We start from the raw sequence: 14,990 nt of genomic DNA, 5'->3' as shown, positions 1-14,990 counted from the left end.
GAATGATTTAAGACATTAGTTATTAAAAGCTTTGTGTTTTGGAGAAGCAATATCAACAGGTGAAATACAGTGACGCAGTTCTTTGACCCTCTGTTTTGTACTTTCTGACAGGTTTCTTCACAAGGCAGGACTCAGTGTGCATAATTAGTGCGGCTCTTCCAGAATCAAACCCTGGACTTGGAGCACAGTGTGAACCACCGGGAGATGCAGTAGGTGTTCTGCAATTGGCTTTATCCAACTTGTGCGGTCATGGAGCTGTTTGGGGCTCTCAGAGTGTGTCTGAACTGACATGTTGGCTTGAAATGCAAGCAGATACATGGCTTCACCCCCTGAATGTCCCCCACTGCTTATACTTTTGCTTGCTCAAACCTCGAGCTACTTTGATTTAAGTCTGGTGTGAACAAACCGGCTCTCTTAGGAAGAAACCTCAAGCTCAGAAGAGGTTGACCCTCATTCAGGCTCTCTCCTGTAGGGCTGGAGGAGCTCTTGACTGTATGAACTCAGACTTCAAGTTGAGGTGAGATGTTCCTGCAGCCAGAGCTGCCCTCTGGGGAGCTCCCCTCCCCTGAGGCATCCACCAGACACAAACACACTGGTCCTGCCCCTTCCCCTGGGGCCCTCGCAGCCCCTTTCTACAGAGGAAAGAGGGGACTCCTCGCTGAAAAAAATCTCACAGAAAATGGGGCTCTTCCCAATCCACTGCAGTCTTGCTCTGTGTCCTTAGTATGACACGCTGGCACATACTGTCCCCTTCACTGTGCAGAGAGGCAGGAGCTGTCTTTAAAACAGGAAGTGATTAACGCTGAAAATAGAGTAAAAAATGTGTGTTTCCAATGGAGTAGGATGGAGAGTCCCCTAATACAGGCACTGCCTGAATATAGAACAAGGCCATTCTGAAAAATTGTGCAGGTCTAGAAAGAAGATAGAAGCAACTGCTACCCAATTTATAGTTTTGCAACTCAAAGCTAAGTAGGCATAAGTAGAATACACAATAAATGTATATTTAGCTGTAGTTAAAAGTGAAACTTAATATCCTATGTTAGTACATAGTACTCTCTTACCAAGAAAACTAATTTATAGGTAAAGAAACAGAGCTTAAAACTAAAAGACTGTGTGTTTTTAAATAACCTAAGTAAAATGCATACTTACTTACCTTTTATTCTCCTGCTGTGTGTGCCCTGAGCTGGTCCAGGGAGTTCTATGAGGTAAGAAATTCCTGTTCAACAAAAGTTCCTTTTCTAAAAAAAGTTAACATAATGGAAACGGGGAACCACTTACCAGGCAGCTGAAAAAGGAGCTGACTGTGCAGAGAATTTCACACCTTATGGCTTTTGGTCAGTAAAGTACATAAACAAAATGTAATTTTCTATGCAATTACACAGGGTCACACAAGAATATTATGTTTTAGAAACCCACTCAAAAGCATATTGCTCTCTAAGAGCCCAATCCAGAAAAAGGTTCCTCACTTTACTAAAGTTGCTGGTAAGCATTTCTGGGAGTGGGGCCTAGGAGACATTTTCCTTTTCATGCTTTCTTAAACAGTTTATGTGATAGCAACAACAGGAAGATAAATTACTTTGAATGGTAGCAATTAGAGAAATAAGGAGTGTGATAGATTTACCATGTGGAAAACATCTCTCACACATTTTCTTACAGTCATTAAACCTACTTTTAATGACACAACACTGATTTCAGAAAGAAACAAAGTTTATTTGATGAATATAAACAAGCTGATCAACACTAAATACTTCCCATACACATGATAACAATGTTATGAACTCTAAATACCTTGGTACTTTACACTTCTACTAGACATTAAATTACAATGACTGTCTAATACATGCCCACTGGTAATTTCTAGGAATTCCTTAGTTTCATATCAATGTCCTTAACCATATATCAACATCACAATCCAGAACATGCCACTCACTTGAAAAAATTATTACAAGAAGCACTATCAAATGAGGACCTAAGGTAAATAGGGAATACTGACCCATTGCTGCGGAACATCACATTCGAACGTCACCCTACACACACAAAAAAAACATTGCAGATATAGTTTGTGTCAACACATCTGAGGTCTTTTCATAAACACTGTTTAAAAAGTAAATTGAAACCCACTTTCAAATGAAAGTCAATGTGCAGGTACGTGCATACTGGATACACAAAATTCATTAAATACAAAATTCATACTGTACATTTAAATGAAAGAAAGAATGTGCAGTACAAGACTGACCTCACATTAAAATAATAATCATTATCTTAAATGTTAACCAAAAATTGGTTTGCTTCTTTACACTTAGAGGGGGAAAAAAACCTACCAAACATTGCTCAAATAAAATATTTCCCAACATCACAGTGTTTATTGTAAACCCCGAGATTCTATTTTAGTGTATGAAAAGATTTTCTCCAAACATCATAGAGTATCACATGAAATGGAAAAAAAAAAAAAAAAAGAAAAAAGCAATGTTAGACAAAATTTTACTCTTTAGGGGCTAACTTGCAGGCCCTGATAAAAGTTTAGGTCAATACTCTTACCAACATGAGCGGAGCAAAAATGCCCCTAAAATAATATCTGTGACAAAATTGGCACATACATATAAATATCTAACTATACAGCTTTGTATCTGTGACCCTATTTCCCCCCTAGTTTATTTCCTACTTCAAGTATTCAGTTGCAGAGTTAAGGTAAAGACCTGATTGTAAGAGACACAGACAATTGTCCCCTACTGTGACAACAAATTTGTCATGAGAAACTAGTTTTGTTGTCTGAGTTTCCAAGTGCAACATTTGTCATATGTGCTAAATATACTCCCAAAAGCTTTGCTGTTTCAAAAACAAAGATCTAAAATGCCATTGATAGTTAAAGGACAAACTTTTTAAACATGAATGAAATTGGGATTATCTATGCTATACTAATGCTATACATTTTACTTTATTTACTGAAGACAGTAGCATCCAGCAGGACTCCTGCTCGAATAAATTGCTCTTTGATTGCACCAAGAATTATGGTACAAATAAATAAAATATCATCTCTAGACAATAATTTTAAAGGGGTTACTATGTATGGCTCATGTAAGATGTTTAGGGTTAATTGCACCACAGGTTCAAAAAATAATTTTTCTAAATTCAGTGCAAGACTTTAGGAGTATCCATTTAATTTCTTTTTTTTTTTTACAGCAGCAAAGAAACACTACTAAGGATTAAGGCCACCCATGCTTAAATTTATTGTTTGTCCTTTAAAAATGCAGATATTCTATTCCCACTCCCATCAGCATGGAAGCATTTCTTCCATGGACAAAAAGATGCCTCAATAAAACAGCCAAACATTTGCACGTGTTTGCCAGACTGACTGAAAATGTTCATGGAGTCATACGGATCCTCTCCTTGAGAAGTGGTAGAGATTTGGCTATCAGTTATATTCTCTCACTGAATGTAATGACTTCACATTTTTATTTTTCCTTGCATGTGATTTAAATTTATTTTATTAGATACATTTTGTGGATGCAAACAGCCTTTAAGTGCTATTTGTTCATTGGTATTTTCTTTAGCATCTCAGATTCATTGGGATCCATGTTGGAGACTGTTTTTCAATGTAGAAAACAATAACAAACAGTTCCTCATTTACAGGAGACCTAGTGCATATACTGTATTCACAGCAATCTTATATTTAGTTTTGTTTTGTTTTGTTTTTTTTTTAAAGAGTCCCAGCTTTTACTGTTGAAAACCTGTATGCTTTTGGATGGTAAAAGGTTGATACATCCTTCTGTATATGTCCATATATATACATACATACATATGTATTTATATATGCCTCAAGCTTTTACCATCCAGGAATAGATACATTTTGTATATAATCTTATATTTATGCTCAAATTAGATGTCCTATGCATTGTCAGAGACACACACCATATTTTCATAAAGCTAATATTTGTCATCAGTTATTAGTACCAAAAATTGATTTCATTTCCAACCTGGCCCAGAGCTTAATACCGGTTATACTATCAATGTTTTGGGGGTTTTGTTTTGGTATTTAAAAAAAAATTATTATTATTTTATCAGTAGATATAAGAAAACAGAGGAGGGTAAAGGCTTGGGTTTTATCTTTTGGAAAAGCCCACATCTAACCGGGGGTAAGATTAATGCCAACACCCTTATATAGCATTTTACTAATACCTCTCTGATAATCTAGTGCAATAGAAGTGATACTTTAGAAGAGACTAAGTAAAATCAGCAAATGCAGATACCACATCTAAGAATCTGAATTACTTATTAAAATCAATATCAATTTACCAAAAATTAGTTAAATAACCTGCTTAACTGAACTTCATTAAACAATAATCTGAACAGATGGTTTCTTTGTGAAAACAGAATAACTTCCAAGACCCATTAAAGACAGAAATGAAGCTCTTACAATTTCTGCTTGAGTCTCCTTCATTATTTTCCAAAGTACCTAATTTCATAGTAGACTACAAGAAATAATGGAGAAAATGCCAATTAATGCAGCATTTCATTAGATATCAACCTTAGCATTAATTTTCTGCATCTGTGATCTTCTCCAGGATATCATGGTCAGGTTTAGAGATCCAATGCAATAGATTATCATCGTTAGCTTCCAGTGCTACATTTTTTTCTTCCTCTTTCGCTAGTTCCTCTGACAACTGTAACAAGGAAACAAAATATTCTGATTAATAACATGATCGAAGCATACAAAACATCCTAGTTCTCATCTAATCAAGCTTCTCATAGACATCAGTGGATATATTGCTTTTCTAGGGACTAAGGATTAAGTAAGGATTTAAATTTGATTTGAACCCACTTATTATGTTCATAGGGTGGCAATTACTTTTACAGCTGATTTGTATGACAAGATTCACCCTAAAAGGGAAAATTCTTAAATTCCAAAGATGTGAAATTCTGTTGTGCTTGTGATTCTGTGAATGGCGACTTTTCTGATCTTGTCTATAAGCACAGTAGTTTTGAAGTGGAAATGCTATTTATAAAACTAAATATTTTTGTTTGGAAACCAAAGGAATCATCCATTTCTTTCACTCTGTTCCATGGCAGGTGGGAATATGTAGTACCTCTTGCAACTCTCCAGAATTGAAGGTACTGACAGCAACACTTTATCATTATATTTTAAGCACTTTAAGTCCACTTTAATTTACAAAACAGTGGAGAAGGATTTTATGGATACAAGAACCTCAGATTTATAAAAGTTAAAATATACAACAATCTGTTATGAGTTTCTCAGCCATCCAGGCTGGCAGTCAATGACTGTTGCTCTTCATGGCCTGGCTGGCACTGCTGAAATCTAGGGGACTACGAGAGGTAACTGGTGTAAGCCTGACTCTGTCAGTGGAAAGAGTCTTCCTGCTTTCCACGGGCTTTGGATGAGGCTCCGTGTCTGATTGTAAGCGACTACAGAGTGAGGCCTGAATGATTTTTATTGTTACACTAGTTCTGCTGCAAGAAAATGGCACAGTATTCTTGAACACAGAGCAGTGGATTAGTCTTATTCACATTATCTGTGTATCAGATGAGTGGGAGGAATTAAATGATTCCTTTACAGGGCAGTTGTTCATTTATCCACTGACTTTGTTTCTAGAAAAGTGGAAATGGATTATGTATGTGATTCTCTGTTATTGCCCTTGCATTTATGTAACCTTAGAAGTTTCCAAAACATCCAATTTTATGAAAAAGAAATTGCCATAGAATGCTTACACTTTTGCATACAGCTGAAAAATTGTTGTTTTGTAAATAGAACTAGTTGACTAAAATGCCGCTTTAAATTCTAGAATCTAATATTTATCAGAGTAATTATTCTGTGAGTAAAGTGAAACACCGTTTACAGAATAAACTCACAAATTATTTTAAATCCCTATTTTCAAGTTCATATCTTTGTGGCAAGTACATGTAATGGTTATATAATACAAGCTTAGATGAATAATTCTACTTTTCCAAGGGGAGGTTGGTACAATTCTTCTGGTTGAAACACTTAGGGACTAATCCAAAGCCCACTGAAATGTGGAAGGGTTCCCACTGATTTTAACAGGTTTTGGATCTGGCCCTTGAATGGAGAAAAAATGACTTCTGCAGAGCTGGAAAGCCAGGGAGTTCCTAAAGTAGATCATGTTACTAGTTCTGGCACATAAAATCTTTGCAAACTTTTTATGAAAACTGTAAGTCAGAGCATGCATTACGTTTTGTGAACTGTGCATAGCTCCCATTCTTTTGTGTGCTGAGTATTTCTTAATCATCAAAGAGATACATAAGCATATGAAGCACCCACATAAATTAACGAGGAGAGTACAATTCCAGAAACTGTAGCACAAAAATGTCTATATTTTTTAAGAGTTTCACTACAAACATAATCACAGCAAATCTTCAATATTTTTGGTATTTTACAAGTTCCTTTGCAATTAATATTCATTTATGCTCTTAAAAATAAGAACCCAGAATAAAGTATCCAATCTGAGGAACAGTAACAAATCACAAAATATAATATCTGTCTGACTTGCTCCCCAAATTTTCAATGGGGTTTTACTGTAGAATGAAACCCCCAAATAAACCCCACCCACTTAATCAACCCACCCATTCATCAGGAAACCATACATGTATTGGAAGTGTAACAAAAACTTGTTCACCACAGGTAGGAAATGCAAAGTATTTCTCAAGTAAGTCAAATAAATATATAAAAGGATATTGCTGTCAAATACCAACTGAGCTTGAGTAAATTAAATTTATATTTGTTTCTTCAATGCTCTACTTGGTATAGGTCACTGAACCTCTAAAACAGAAATAAAATTTGGTAACATACATTGGGCCTGAGATTCAGCAGTGCTCCAGCTGAAATTAATGTCTTACGAGTTTGGCACCTCTGACAGTCCATTAGATACCAGTCAATGAAAACAGCAGAAGGATGTGAAGATATAAAAGTGTAGTAGCCCACAAATATTTGTTCAGATTGTTTTTCCTTTGGATAAAGACACCTGCCTGATTACTACTTTTTACCTTCAGTCCTTTCCTCTCAGCAGTGATTTGCAGAAACAAGCTGGAGAGGGTGGGTAAACACAAAGGGGTTAAAGGGGAAACTGTTTAATAACAGTAGTAAAATGCAGGCTATTTTTGACATCTGGGTTAATGTCCATTATGCTCCATATGCTTTCCAAATGTTTGCAACAAGCACCCAGATACAAAAACAGATACCCATTCACATAGGCTTAAATTGCCCTCTCCTAACCTGTTACACATGGTACCTACATAAAAGGCCAACAACTGATATGGTAATTAGTGAGTCAGAAAGAGAGGGAATAGCCACTTTATTGCAGGGAATTGGTATCTGACCAAATGTTAGTAGAGAAGGATATCATTAATAAAAACCTGTTAGGGCTATTTCTGCTCCTTAGTCTATGACAAGGCATCTGCATTATAATGTGACATCTTTTAAAAAGCTGTCAGGATGAATGACTCAGTTTCCTTCTCTAGACTCATTCATCATTACTGTGATCAGAGTACCAACAAATGATGGGAAATTATTTCATTTTCCAGAAACAAGTAACTAGACTGAAAAGTAGAATTTAAAAAATAAGGCTATAACTCATAAAGTCTTTCTCAAGTGACCTCCTGGAACTCACCTGCACCTCTTGCAACAGCAAAATCTAAATGCCGTGAAGAAAAAAAAAAAAGCATTCTCGATTTTTACTTTTGTCTGTGCAAAATCATGAGAAGAATGACACAATTAACTAAGACAAAGCCCTGGCACAGTACTGTTCTGAATTCTGTCCCTGCCACTAGCTTATTGTGTGACTAAGGAAAAAGCCATATCATTTTTCTGTGCCTAACTTATTCTTTGCTATAGCAGGGATAACATCAGGCTCCTCACAGGAATTTGCAAGGCTTAATGTTTGTAATGTGCCTTAATAGTCTTGGATGAGTGCTAAGTATTATTATTTTTCAGTTCCTGCATTTGATTAAAACTGAAATAACATAGTAAAAATTAAATTAATATATTAAGTTACAAGTAAAGAGCAAGCATGTGGTTTGTGGAGCTACTTGTAACACTTTTAATACAAACATGTATTACAGACTAGGTGATTCCCAAGGTCTGTAATGACATGTACCATGTGGGCATAACTTAACAACTGCAGAATCCCCCCAGATGTTTGATTCAGCCAAAAATCTGTTCGTGGCTTCTGTGCGAGCCCAGAGCTCGGACCAGTGGGAGCACTGCGGGCTGCTTTTTCCCTGCCCCTGAAGTGCAGTTGCAAACATGATCACAGTCCAGATATTTGCAACTCAGCACAAGAAACAATATTAGGTAGCACAGATCTGCTGGAGTGCTCGCCACAATATAGTTCCCTTAACACACAGGATACGAAAATGGCATGATATGTACCATTTGAACTTCTCTGTCATTACAGTCTCAACATTAAATACTGGTTTTGCTACTTCCTCCTGGCCTAACTCTCATGGAAAGAATGAAAACCCACTGCTCGCTTTCTAAAGAATACAGTAACCTGTTAAAGCCTGTTATAGTGATGTAAAAATCTCTAGCGAGGAGGGCCAAGAAGAGAAATAATTAAGACATAAAGTTGTATCCAATCTATGTAGAAAACTTTCAATGCCGAGATGCCAGAGACACCTAAGACACTTGTTGAGCTGAGTGAAAAGGTAAAATCTAGTTTAAATTTATAGCATTCCTTCAGTGTCCCTCTAGGAGTTTGGCTTTTTGCCAGTGTTCCTTGTTAAAAATTTGTTAAACGTGTTTGGCATTAATGCAAACACAAAGTGCTCATTTGTTACAAATTCTATTGGAATGCATTCATTTAAGGCAATGAAGTAGTTACCAGAAAAGAAAAAATGTTCATTAAGTACATTTTAAAAATACAATGATGTATGCGGTGCATAACTATGGCGCCCCAGTGGCTATATAAATATCTGACAGAATAACCACAAGTTGTGTTTGGTTTGAAATTGGAATCTTTTAAACATAACCGATAGAACAAAAACTGGTTTTGTTTGTTGTCAAAACTGATGTTAGTCTTTCTTGTTTAGAACTAGTTAAAATAACCAAAGTTTTGGCATACAATTTCTTACATCTCAAATCAATAAAGTCCACAGGTTAAAGCAATGCTAAAGGAAGTTTCTTGATTCGAACGGTAAGTGCAGCACTGCATATTATCTGGAGAACACTGAACACAGAAAGTAAACACCATGCTTGGAGGAGAACAAATTTTCGTCATTCTTAAAAACTCCACTTAAGGAAATGTTACCTGTGAGACCTGCAACTGTCTGACAACATTCAGGTATACCTAGGCAAAGCTGTCCTGCTCTACTCTTAATGCACTGATCCTTTCAGAAAATAAATAGCTCAAACCTAATTTACAAAATCCTAATAACAAATCTCTCTTTTATAATAATGTGAAACATCCCTGATAACGATAACTTGATTTTGAATAAGCAATTCTGAGGTGTATTTCTTAGAGTGTAGAAAATATCTTCTTAGCTACATTGTAAAAGTAGAACCATTTTTCATTTTACTTTTTCAATGATTTATAGTTACTTGCAATAAAGCTTAAAAATGGTAAATACACGAGTAAAATACATTTTAAAAGAAAGATCCAGAAACTGTGTGATTTAATTAAATATTGAAAGGTTCACAAAAAACATCAGTATAGAAAGTTATTTATAACAAAATTAACTTTGTTCCAATTCTGGCAAAGAAATTATTTATCCCATTTGTTGCTATTTATGTTTTAAATTCATTATACAGTAAACTTCAGAAGGAACTACAGCTGGTGGTAGAATCACTGCTTGAAAGTGATGAACTTTCCATATTGCTATAAAGCCAGAATTGTTAATCTGAGTTAGGGATAAAAGCAGATACCATTGGGATGAATAAAATCAAATGGATTCAAGCTCTCTAGAGAGTGAGAGACCTTGAAAACTACTGTACAATTATATGATAAAAGTAGATGAAGTTTATGAACCTTGAGACTATTTGGACAAGGATGTCTTCTCTACTGGGAATGTTTATAAATCAAAATTAGGTAAGTGGTATATGAGTTGAAAGACAGATTTTTTTTTTAATAAACTTTTTCTTTTCATAAAACAAGTCTAGTCCAAATCAAAGCTCTTCAGAAATATGAGAAAACTCAGCACATGTTCTTCAATCTGTCACTTTCACGCCGAATTAAAAAGAGGTCTATGGGAAATGGTAAGGATGGCTTCAGACTAGCACACTTCGATGGGCTGAGCTGGAGTGTATCAAAGATGATGGAAGAATTTCTATCGACTCCAGTGGACCCGAGAGCTGCTCATGGAGGCAGCAGTGACTCAGCAACGCACGGCATGGAGCTCTTTGTCAAGACATTTATGACTTCCTTAAGATGCAGCATGTGAGACCATTAAACTTCTTTTTTTTATTATTTAAATGAAACAGAAGTGACAAATAAAGAAGAGGTTTGGGGTAAAATGGATCAAACAACAAGAGTTCCCAACGTGATCCTAAAAACTGTCAATAGCAGAGATTACTTGATGAAATTTGAAGGACCCTTTTTCATCCTTGCTGATGTGGAATGCCATTTATTCTCATGCTAGGGACTAATTAGGGGCCTTTTTTGAAGATCAAGGTTTTGCGATCTCTGCTTCTTAATAACATGGTTTGCCTGTCTGCCACCTGGGACAAGGCAAGGCACTCTCTCTAACTCCCGAACAGCAGGCACTGCCTTAGGCCATTGCAAGTGCAGGCAGGAAACTGATCCTGCCTTTTCAGTTGTTTAACCCGTTCACTGCCAGCCCTCCACAAGCCCACTCAAAGTCCTGAATAGGCAGTGACCAATCCAGTGGGAAAGCATTAATTTAATATACTAAAAAATCGTGTGGCTGGAAATCTGACATGAAGGGCAAAATTATTGTATTGGTGTAGTGACAAAGTGATCAGAAACCATGCTCTACTTATAGACCAGATTGAATGCATGTGGCAGTATTTGCTGCAAATCCACATACCACTTACTGTGCTCCAAGCAGGCAGACAGTTCATGTTTCTGGTGGCTGGGAAAAGAAGTGGTTAAATAAAAGCTGTGTCAAGCCCCCAATCTAATAAGTCATCTTATTAGGAAGTTGTGATGCCCTGTTTGCCCTAGCCTGTGGCTTGTCTGCTCCACTGAAAGGTCTCCTGCTGGGACCTTTGTGGCATTATATGAGGTAGAGAAGGCTGCTGCAATATATGAGCCTTGGTTTTGAGCAGCCAAAACAGCAGGAGAACTAAGCTGCAAAGAATTAAACATGTAACAACTTTGTAAAAGCACAGACAGTGATTGAGGTTGGCCCTTTTGCTGTTGACACATTCTGGCCCCTGTAGGTTGTGGTCACTAAGCCCATTAGAGTTGCAGTGTGGCAACATCTAGTTCAGCAAGTTCAATGTGTTTCTGTTTTATTTCTAAATACTGGACGCAAGCTGGCAGTGATAGGAGAGTGGAATATGGCACCAGAAATATGTCATAAACACAGTCGTCATTGTCAGGGATGTGAAATTACTTTTCAAACTGTTTATTTTTGGCAGATGGAGGTTGTATGTACTTTTGCATTTTGTTAACTGAAATTTAATTGCAACTTGCTGCATGTTTTGTGTAATTTAAAAAAAAAAAAAAAAGGAAACCTCAAGATGCTGTTTTCTCTTAAAAGAGAAAATTTTCACTGGATAGAGAAATCTTTGTTGTCAGAAATTCATTGCAAAATGAAGACAGAAAAAACGAACCCACTAAAATCCCAGCTGGGATAAGTTTCACTTATGAGCATCCACTTATTTAACTCAACACTCCTCACTGTTCTTATTTTTTTTGTTTCTTGAAGACTAAACATATATTTAATTCAGGTTTTAAAAACTGGATTCTGAAATGGACAAGAGAAATGAATTAAATTAATGGAGATATTACTGATATAACTGAGGGGTAGATTTAAATTATAAACCCTAATATGAGATACAAATCAGAAGAATACCCCTCCCTATTGCCCCAAGGACTACACTTTTTTCAGGGAACAGTGTAAAGTTTCTATTGCACATTGATGAGGATGCTCATGGTCCCTGAGCTCTGAAGGTTCTGTTTGCCTTTCAAAACTGCATTGTGATCCCATCTTTTGTAAATCCCTGCAAATTCATCACTGCCAGTCTGTAGATATGGAGCAAATGATGAGCTGGCTGAACCCTTGTGTATCTGAAACATTTGACTCTCTCAAGCCTGTTACGTGTTGCTGCTGTCCTCATTCCCAAATGAGCTAAGGCTTATGTAAGAGGTTAAATGTGCAGAGAATGATAAAGACAGGTCACAGCTGAAGGAGGGATGGGGTTGGCAATCTTTTGTTCTTTCTGTCCACAGGCATTTCCCTGGTGCCCTTCCCTGTTTCTTCATGGGTGAGGTAACAGTGTTTTTGCTCAGGCGTAGTCACCCTTTGGGTGCACCCAGCTCACTGCTGCTGGCAGCACTGCCGAGGGCTCAGTAAGATCCGACTTGCTGATCCACAGAAATGACTGGCCACTCCTTTTGGAGGGACAAAAATTATGTCAAAGGAAAAGCACATTCTTTCTTCAGCCAGCAGTGGTGAGGGGGTGTTTCTTTCCTGTTCTTAGGAGTTTGCCTGAGCCAAGCAAGGTCATAGCTGTGGCTTTTCTCTGGATGAGGGGAATTTCTAGAATTTGTAGGACTTTTTTTTTTCTGTCACCTTTTTAGATTTGCTGATAGTTTGGGACTAGAAGGAAATTCTTAAAATCTCATACATATTTGTCTGGTTGTAGGAAGTATGATTTGGTTTTCACCTCATGCATCCTACCAGAGCCAGTCAATATTTAATAGCTAACATTGGCTGGCTGTCACCACACTCTGTTGTTAGAAGCATATTGGTTACTAGATGTTGTACCAGAGTAAATACTAATATATTTGGTGGTTGTAGTGAGGAAGTTTAATCCAAAAGCATTCCAGCCAACGAGCAGGCATACAAGGGCTGTACTCCTTTTGAAGTACCCAAAGGCTGGATGGAGTCAGGAGGAAGAGAGGTGGTGAGGGCTGAGTACAGGTTTGAGGTACTTCATGTGTGGGCCCAGTTCTTCCCTTAGGAAAAGGCTGAATACTTGACTAGAGAGGACAAGTCTTCTTGGAAGTGCTGGGCATAGCATGGTGTCCTTAGGGCAGATGACTCCAGTAAATTGGCAGAAGTTTTCTGGGATTATCTTTTTCTTAACCAAATAATAAGAAGAAAATTAATAAAGATGCATCTAATGGCTTATGTCTGCTTTTCCAATCACCTTAGATGGCTTATCTTCTAAAACTGAGAATAAACGAATGAGCTTCAGAGTATTGCTCTGTGGATCTGAATATTTGTACCAACAGCTGTATGTTCCCATCTATACTTCATAATTTAGGTAAACCATTAACATGCCATTTCATTAGTTTGTTCTGCTAGTTAATAGCCCTGTACTCTTTGAAAGTTATCCTATCAGTTATATTTAAATACTAATTGTGCTGTGGAGGGAATTGTGAGGTATACTTATTGTATAAATAATAATATAAAATAAATCAATATGCCAAAGGATAGCTCAGAGTTTTGTTATATATCAAAAGCCTGTTTTACAGCACAAGATGTACTTTCATCTTCTTCCTCTCCAAATGATCCTAAATATTTTTTATTTTACATGGTTCATGATATGAACCTAATTATAAACGTGAAGTGTGATATTTACAGTTGCATCTTTTAATGTCAGGAAGAAAGAGATACAACTAAGGAAAATGTTAGCAGGTTTGGTCTATTTGAAGTAAGACCAATGTTGGATCCACTTAAAACTCCTCAAACTGCTAAAGCATTACAATGACTGTGTGTGGCAGTGTGAACATGACTGTACATGCTTGACAGCTACTTATTTTTTAAATACCCATCCAAACAACATGCAGCATTTTGAAATCTAACTTGTGTGGTCTAATTATGCAATAATTTTTATACTTTAGGCCCCAATAATATGAGCTTCTCCACAATTATGGGTCTGCCCACGCATTTCTCAGTGCATGTTAGGGAAGACTTAGGGGCCAGTTCTAGTAAGCATATAAGCATATGTTTAATTTTTACCCTAAGTGAGACTTAAATGTGCACCTAACATTAAGAGAATACTTAAGAGTCTATAATGAAAGGGACCTTACAGGCTATCCTTTTACTAAGGGCATGCATACAAGACCCATAGTTACCAGTATACCAGTAATAATGACTATTGCATAAAGGGAAAAAATAAAATAGCAATAAGAAACTTGTTTAAGCAAAATCTTGCTTCCCCTCCCAAATTCCAAATACCATCTTTTTAACCATTTACGAACTCAAAAGCATGCAACTGTGTAAGAGTTGGCACGATCAGAGGCTTAGATTGCAAGATTTCCAAAGGAGATACTCAGACTTTCCATGCAAGTGTCAAATGACAGATAAACATACACAATGAAAAATATGAACTTCATTATGACATCATATAAAATTACAAGGGCAACATTTTCTACTTGATGCATTTATAAAAAATTGATAAACTGTGTTTATTAATACAAGACTAGTAAATTTATGAGCAGAAATAATCACTACAATTCATCATTAATCACAGCTTACACTGAATAGTATTTTTTTCTAGAGAACACCTATTTCCCTATGCCCATTTTCTTTCCCTTCAATCTCCCATTCCAACTGTGCACAGACCTTCTCTATTTTTTTCTCTCTATTATTCTTCTTGCTTAAGCTTTATTTCTCCCCACTCTTTTTCATTCCATTCTCTGCAGTAGTGCTCTTACCACTCTGTCAGTCTCTGTTGCCAATCTCTGACCAACTCATTGCTGAGTGATGGTATTGGACTATAACTGGAAACTGTGTGATATCATCACCGTCTACTATGCTTGCGTATTGCAGTTCTGTTAGTTGGAACAAGATAAAACACGAGAAGAGTAATTCACAAAAGCATTTTTGAG

The 14,990-nt window shown here is 36.7% G+C and overlaps 1 protein-coding gene across 7 annotated transcripts in view; it reads right to left on the bottom strand.

The window, feature by feature from the left end:
- Nucleotides 1-3,713: 3,713 nt before the first annotated feature.
- ERC2 (ELKS/RAB6-interacting/CAST family member 2) overlaps nucleotides 3,714-14,990 on the bottom strand; it is a 529,850-nt gene continuing 518,573 nt past the window's right edge. For all 7 annotated transcript variants that reach the window (XM_074879349.1, XM_074879348.1, XM_074879351.1 and 4 more), the window contains one exon: nucleotides 3,714-4,661. The gene's annotated coding sequence lies outside the window, so the exon portion shown is untranslated. The remainder of the gene's footprint in view (nucleotides 4,662-14,990) is intronic.

The sequence above is a fragment of the Strix uralensis genome, chromosome 10 (assembly GCF_047716275.1).
Source record: "Strix uralensis isolate ZFMK-TIS-50842 chromosome 10, bStrUra1, whole genome shotgun sequence".
Classification (NCBI taxonomy): Eukaryota; Metazoa; Chordata; class Aves; order Strigiformes; family Strigidae; genus Strix; species Strix uralensis.
Note: the sequence above shows the minus strand (reverse complement) of the source record. Positions and strands in the feature narration are given on the sequence as shown.